Source organism: Cryptomeria japonica, chromosome 9 (assembly GCF_030272615.1).
Source record: "Cryptomeria japonica chromosome 9, Sugi_1.0, whole genome shotgun sequence".
Taxonomy (NCBI): Eukaryota; Viridiplantae; Streptophyta; class Pinopsida; order Cupressales; family Cupressaceae; genus Cryptomeria; species Cryptomeria japonica.
In genome coordinates this window covers 216693306-216701619 of record NC_081413.1, presented here as the reverse complement: position 1 = coordinate 216701619, position 8314 = coordinate 216693306, and the positions used below count along the sequence as shown (strand labels likewise).

Below are 8314 nucleotides of genomic sequence, written 5' to 3'. Positions count from 1 at the left end.
CTTTTTATCACTCAAATGATTAAAATAATTCGCATTTTTGGATGAGAGAAGATATTTGAAAATTATTTGGAAGGCAAATAATTTGAAGGTTTTTTGTAAAAGCATGGGGAACAAGAAGAGAAGGCAAAATAAGACTTCAAGGAATTATTCTCCCGAAACGGAAGAAAGATATCGAGAACAAAGAAGACAAAGATATCATGATGCAAGTATGTATTTTTAATTTTATTTCTATTTAATTTAATATGTATTACGTATCAATTAATTAGAATTCAATATTTTTTATCTAATATTTTTAATAGGATTAAAAATAATTTTGTTTTAATTGGAAAACATAATTAATTTGAGATAATACATGTGTATTTGCAAATTTCAAATTCCATCAACTTGCTTGTTGTGTAATTGCATTTTTCTCCTATATAATTAAGTTCATTTATAATAGATAAGACCTATTAAGTCATAAAATTAATAAGACCTATTATGTCCTAATTTTTAGGTTCTAAATTATATATATTGAATATTTAATCTACATGTACAAGTAATTTCATGTGATAGGTCCTTTAATATCACATAATATATTTGTCTTAAGGGTAGTTAAGTATATTAATTTTGTGAAATGTTTTTTCAAATGTGGTCATATTGATTTTAATAATAAGGCCTATTAGGACTATTACATTGATTATAGTTCTTAAATGTGACATAAATTTATAACCTATTAAACATGTTGAATAATTTAGGTGAACTATTTATATTCAACTTCACGTACATGCAAAAACATTTCAGATTAGGAGGTCTATTATGCAATAATAGGTCTTAAATATACACACATGTGACAAATTATAGTCCACTTACATTATGGTCCATAACAAATTAATATGAGGTCACCTAAGTTATCGTATGCATGCATCAAAATATTTGTACTTTTAATTTTCAAAATTGGAATTTCTAATTTATCAAAATTTTATTTTATGTGTTAAATTAGTGCTCAAAATTAGAGATTGAACTTTAATCCTAACCTGAGAACAAATTGAACTTTAAACCTAAACAGGTAATTTAATTAGAGTTATAACAATAAGGTACTAAAAGTATTTAAATTTAATAAACCAAATTGAATGGGCTAATTTTAACATGTAAAGCTTTAAGCCAAATTCGTCCCTATTCTTAATCCTAATTGAATAATCTCTGATTAATTCAAGAACCTTACACAAACTCTTAAATAATGTGCAGAACGGGCAAATGAACCTGTTGAAGAACACAATATAGTTGATGAACATAGGGAGGAGATTGTCCAAGTTGAACCAATGGAGACCTTTGAAGGAGAGGGGTCAGGCTTCTTACCTCCTACCACTGATATGGATGAGCATATTGTGGATCTAGCTAAACAGGTGAAGATAAATATTTCTTATAAAAATTTAGATCATTTACTTGAAATGGATGTGGATGAGTTGAAACGTCTCAGTGAAGAACCTAGACATACTAAAAGTATAATCTAGAGTCAAACACAAACCAGGTATAAAGTATAATCTAGAGTCTAAACTCCATGTATAAAGTATAAAGTATAATCCAGAGTCAAACATAAACCAGGTATAAAGTATAATCTAGAGTCTAAACTCCATGTACGTGCATGAATATATATAATATGAAAGTATATAAAAAGATAAATGTAAATGAGCTATAAAGTCTGGAGCAAATCAACAGGGATCATCATGTCGGCTATGAACTGAGCGACCATTTGAGGGGGAGTCCTGCAAAAGTAGAATTTATTTAAATATTAAATATAATATATATATCTCTCTAGACGTGCATGTACATCAAATATATATATATACCATAAACCATAACTAACCTGTACACTAACAGCATCTAAAGAATCTCTCCTACGCACATGCTCAGAGCTCAAGGAAGGAGTGACATGAGCTAACTGTCAATTTAAGGATTAGTCCACAATCAATTTAAATGATCTACAAATTAAAACTTAGAACTCTAGATTATTTATTAAACATGAGATCTATATATATAGATTTATCAGGTACAAATTTGCAATGTATGTATACATATCTTCTAAAATTTTAAACGCACATGTACATATGTGGGTCTAACCACATATGACCCCTTAGGACACTATATGATCCTAAGGGGAATGTCATATGTACAGTAGGATGTTATAAGGGGTCACGCATGTGTTAATGCATGTTGACCCCTTAGGACCACATACGACCCCTTAAGATAGTATGTGATGGACTAAATGTAATGCCTCGCCAGGAAACCCCGAAGGGATTAAGCCATAACACAAGAATAGAGTGCAATAATTTTTTTTTTAAAAGTTACAACACATAAGATGCAACAAGATATCAAAGATTCAGATAACATAGCGGAAGACATCTACTAACACCTAAAGAGTTTCCCAACGAGATTACTTAAATTTCACAATTCACATAACTCACACAATTAATCCAATAAGCTAACTATCTTAATAACGAGATAATTCTTAATCAGGATAATTCCTTTCAAAAGATGGAAATATAAATCACAAGCAAGATTTATCATTAAGATCCATTCATAATCTTCATTCAAGCTTTTCGATTAAAATTACAAACCATACGTCTAACATTCTAATACACTAGGATTTCATCATAACATAAGAGATCTTTCCAAGCATATTTAAATTCCTTAACAACAACTGAGTATAATTCACTACTCTAAGTTACATTCTTTCATATTCCAACTTATTGCATTTTAAAAGACGATTGCATACTAGCATCTACGATAATCTCATCTAAAACACTTACGCATTCGATCAACATGGCATTCAATAAAGAACTGAATATAAGCATTTATAGTTAAATCCATTTATCCACTTAACCATTCTAACATAAGCTAAACATACATGATAAAGCTGAATAAAGGAACATAAGAGAATACATCACATGACACCATAATGATCTTGGAGTTCACCCCTAAAGGGCTACATCTCCGGGTCTGCTCAACTGCAAGACCCCCTCTGGTAATTAGTAAGGTTAAGAATACAAGAGGTTACACCATTTACAATCCAGCCATCAAGGCGATACATAAGCAATATACAAACGACCACATCGGTCAATTAATACATAAACGATCCTTGAAAAGAACAAGATCCAGCTGAACATAAATCAAGCTAAAACAAGAGGTCCAGGAGAGTATCCACAAACTGAGCCATCACCACCCAAGGTCTAACATGAAACCGATACTCACAAGGGCAGAGACAAAAGGACGACTCACAAAGTTACTCCTATCAGGACAAAACGACAACACACTAGCGAACGTAGGGACAAGTGTCATCACACAACCTGGTATGGATACCATGGCAAGTCTTCATAGGTCCCGGCCCCATACACTGGGTCACCCTGGCAACCTAATCCGAGCTTCTGGCCCATCCAAGCCTCATGTGGACCCACACCTCCTCTCGTGAAGACAAGGAAGATGGTTTGCCATTTCAGGCCTTCTCACAGCATGCCGAATCTATGATAGCATTCGTCCCATGTGTGAGGCACATTATCTTATTAGAGGTTACATTCTAATCTACTTAGGTTATCACTTATTAGACTCACTTTCGATGGGTTACCCAGCAGCCACTTTGGGCGCGGCCCCCAATCGAAAGCCACTTTCCCATACGACACTAGACTAAACTCAGACGAACTCAAAACCAAGGAATACACATGGTCAGACGAACGGAGTTCAAAGGGAGAGACAAACATCTGGTCAAACACGACTCAAAGATGAACACTTACTAATGGTACTCTAATTAGAGACCCGACCAACAACGGTCAACCACAATCATCATTCGACTCACACACAAGGAGGATATGACCAACTATGACAACATCACAATACAACAGTCAACTCGGAATCGAGGACTGAAACAGGTACACCAAATCATTTCATACGACAGGGTCCTACTAACAAGCAAAACATGCCATTTCATAATTAAAGGCGAATACAGAAATTAAACTCGCAAGGCAATAATCAGAAAAGACAATATTTCCTCAAATTGATTTAAACATTACAAGTCGATCAAGTTTTCTACATGATCTAAAAACAGGTTACAGTTATCTACCTCATCAAGGGATAAGTTGTTCTTGGTTTTCTAACTCCTAAGGTTCAAGGCATTGAACAGGCAAATTAAGCCGTAATGAGTTTCGACCAATTCATATTAATAAATCTCAGACAACCATTAATCAACTAAAATAAGCTATTTAATTTCCAATCAAAACGTCATTAACATACTGGGCTAAAACCGACCTCTACAGTTTCGCATTTTTCAAACCCAGATGCATAATACGAATCGTGGAAATGTAATTATAAAAAGAGAGTCCAAAAGGAGATGATCATTTCCAAAAGCACATCGTTTCAATTCCTAATGATCCATGGTTAAATAACCGTTTCTAATGTCTCCAATGACTTATAACATTAAAATCTTCAACAATATATTTATATGGAAAATAAGTACGTTTAAACTCAAAAGGATTTTCCCAATATCACAATATTTGATCTACCCCACATATTCACAATTTGATATTAAACCTTAAATCAGAATCTACATTACATAGTATTAAAACGTTATATATATTTCTTTTTGAGTTAAAAAAATATATTAAAAAAAACATCTTTCATTAAAAACTATACTCATATCATATGCATTCTTTTTTTTTGAGTGATACAAAAAAAAAACATTTAAAAAAAAACATTTTATAAACTGATTTAAAAACAACAAAAAAAACGCATTAGGCAAAAGGGTAGGGCGGGCCGTGCCCTAACCCTAACCCTAGCCGCAGGCATTGGGGGGGCTTCGTGGGCGGCGCCACGGTGGTGCCCGCAGGTGCCGCGGCGCCCTGCGGCCACCGCGGCCACCGCCGTGAGCCGCAACCGCCACGACCGCACACACCAACGGAGAACCAGGCATCGCGGGGAGGAAGGGAAGCAAGGGGCGAGCGGGGAAGAGGGGAGGAGGAGCGGGGAAGCTCCGCTCCCCGCCTCCAACCCCAACCCATGGGTTTAACCCAACACCTCCGCCCAGTTCGGTTTTAATAACCAAAAAAAAAAACTCGCCCACAACAAAAATTCATAATGATAATATATATCGATAAAAACAGTTTTGCCCAGCTCGATGAAATTATAATATTGTTCAAGGATTAAAAATCAATGTTTTCATTTTCCCTAAAAAAACACAGTTCGAACTATTAAAACAAAACGCCCATTAACAGGCTGATAATGAATTCCGATTCAATACAAATTCGGTTTAAGCAAACTGGGATCGATATCACACATTTTTTTTGATGGGTTTTTTCATTCATACAAACATCCAAGGGTTTCAAACACCCAAAAAGAATGGAGGAAATACACACCCAAATTAAAATCTCCAGCCAAATTCATAATGGTCAATCAAATGGATTTTTCAAAAACAAATTCAGAATCCTACCTTCATTCGCAATCCTGGTATAGCTGAGGGAGCGCCCGATCCTGCGAGATCCAGACCAACAATCTTCCTCTCCAAAACTGCCAATTCCATTCCCAATTTTTCTTTCCAAAAATAAAAATTCTCCAAAAATGTCCCTGCCTCCAATTTTCCCCAAAATGGGTTATATCCAAGAGTTCACCCAAAAATTCCATTTTTGGAATTAAAACTTTTATTTACAAATAATTTACCAAATAATTCCTTTTCTCACTATACAACAAATTAAACTTGCTTTTCAATTAAAAAATTGATTTTCTCTTTTAATTAAATTTAACCTTTCAAATTTCAGAATCCAACAGAATGCAATTACGTCTATTGCGATTAATTATAAAACTTTCTTTTCAACAGCATATACCAAAAAACCATTTAATATTCAAATTCAATCATTAACTCGAATTTACTCCCAGTATAAAATAAGCAATTCACGTCAACGAAAATCGCATAACGGAAACCAGATTACTTTAGCCCATTAATCTTCAATGCACATATGCATATATTTAATAAAGAAAATTACTAAAGACTAATTAATCATTTAACCAAACACACCAGGCACGCAAATCGAGAAAGCCAAGCAAACAGACGACTCGCAAACCCAAACAGGAAGGGGATTACCGACGACGACTGGCGATGCTCACTGGAGCACGACTAAGGTCAACTAGGGTCTTACGACCACCTAATCCAACTCTAAGGATTAAAAAGGTACACTCAAACCTGCAATTCCAGGTGAAGACGAACCTCGCACTCATGCGGCGTTGTACCTGAAATTTCCTGTAACCAAAGATCATACATGCATACATATATAAAATTTAATGAAAGCGTTAGCCCGATATCAATACCACGAATTAGGTACACTAACAGCTTGCATACAACTAGTGAGAAAACCGCATCAATAGCTATGCGTTAAATCAACATCTGATTATAACATAATAATACGATAAACTAATCAAGATTAAACCAAGGTTAAAAATAGACTAGGGTAGGGGTACTACATTCTCCCCCCCTAGGTTCCGACTTACTCCTGGAAGTCGTAAGGCTAGATGAAGAACATGTCGTACGCATCAGCCCTGAAACTCATTCAACAAAGGTCAAATTGCACATAGAAATCTTTCCATAAATAAATGAAATATAATTGCAAAATCCTTTACAAACGCCATTATCCATTGGCCAGATACATCTAAAACCATACATTCCTTACAATATTCTAGGAATTATCCACAATCATAGCAGAGAAACAAGAATTTTCTTCCTTTCATTACACCAAATTAAAGCATTACAAAGAGGTAAACAACAATTACCATAATCATCGACCCAAAATGACAAGGAAACATGCCATAATGATCCATTTTCCTTTACCAATCCATCTTAATCATAAAATTTAATAACATAGAACTAACTCAAAATATCAATTTCTACAGCCAAATTAGCTTTCATGAAATAAGAGCAACAAAATAACTCAATTGATTACACTTGCCAGGCATAAGAAAACCTTTCCAAAGACTATGTCCCATAACATAGCGACAAGTTAACACAATTTACTCCATGATACAAATAATAACCATCCACATAACTGGAATGCATAACAGAAAAGGCCACATGTGAGCATGTCTAATGCTCGGTCAAAGATAACATGCATGATCAGCATCTCTATGCCTGATCTCATAACAACAATATGATAAAAAATATCCAATATCTCACTCAAGGACTCGATGGTGCTAGGCACACCATAGCGGTGCTACCTTCCATACAAGACCTCTATGAATATCCCTTGTTGTGCAAGGTGGTTAGCCTCCAAGAGATAGTCACCACACATAGGTAGGTAGTGGATACTAGCTGCTTTCACAGCCACACATACCTCCATCCTCAAGGTTCCCTGCGTCTACTTCCTCGTATACACTCATCCAAGCCCGTCTCCTACGTTCTTGGAGAGGAATTCACATTGCAACACAAGACCAGCATCCGAAAACAATAATGATAAACCGGTTCAGCCACCAAAGTACAGATGAATAAAGATAATAAATCCTCAATTCCAACAGTAAGGCAAGAAAATAATCCGGAATTTCAACACCAAATCAAAGTGCAAAAGATCACAAGATCATGGCCAAACCTTCAAAACCAAAGTAAAATAAACTGCTGATCCCCAAAGAAATATAAAGAATAGCACAACTGCACATAACATCACTGCGTGACTAATAGCTAGCCACCAACGAGGAAGGAAGGAACAATCGTCTAGCTATCCTAATAGCTCATCATGTGGTGTGGCCAAGTCAAACAACCACATGGCATGGCAGTGTGCACCTCGACATCACCCCGCATCACGTCGTCACATGGCATGGCTCTACCCAATACCTAGCGGTAGGCCGCATGGAAATGTCTACTACATCCCGCATCGTGTCTCAGCACGGCATGGCAATACTCCAAGCGGACAAGGCACGCAATGGACGTATCCCGCATGGCAGTGTACCCCGCGGATAAGGCACGCGCTGGTCACACTCCGCATAGCGATGTTCCTCTCAGGATACTCGCCGTAAGCCAGAGGTATACATGGCTAAGGTCTACCCACAAGTCTACCAACACTGGTCAGTTGGCAACTTATGTAAGAACAATAACACGCCTCTCATGAAGACAAGGCAACAGATGCTCCAATAGAATCCAACAATATGCTCAAAAACTGCCATCTATATGCTCAAAAGAAAGGATAGGAATAAGGCTGGCACACATAAACCTATAAATAGATTCATCAAAAGGGAAAGTATTGAGTACACCTTTGATACAGTTTAGTAGTACAACTATATCATTCCTCGAAGTAGAGAAGCTAAAGTCGCTTCG

The 8314-nt window shown here is 36.0% G+C and overlaps 1 long non-coding RNA gene across 1 annotated transcript; it reads right to left on the bottom strand.

Annotated features, from left to right (window-relative positions):
* Window positions 1-1616: 1616 nt before the first annotated feature.
* On the bottom strand, window positions 1617-5583 carry LOC131858158 (uncharacterized). Its single transcript, XR_009358933.1, has 3 exons — window positions 5453-5583; window positions 1844-1918; window positions 1617-1742 (listed from the first exon to the last, which is right to left on the bottom strand). It is a non-coding gene; the product is annotated as an uncharacterized LOC131858158 (long non-coding RNA).
* Between the last annotated feature and the right edge of the window lie 2731 nt (window positions 5584-8314).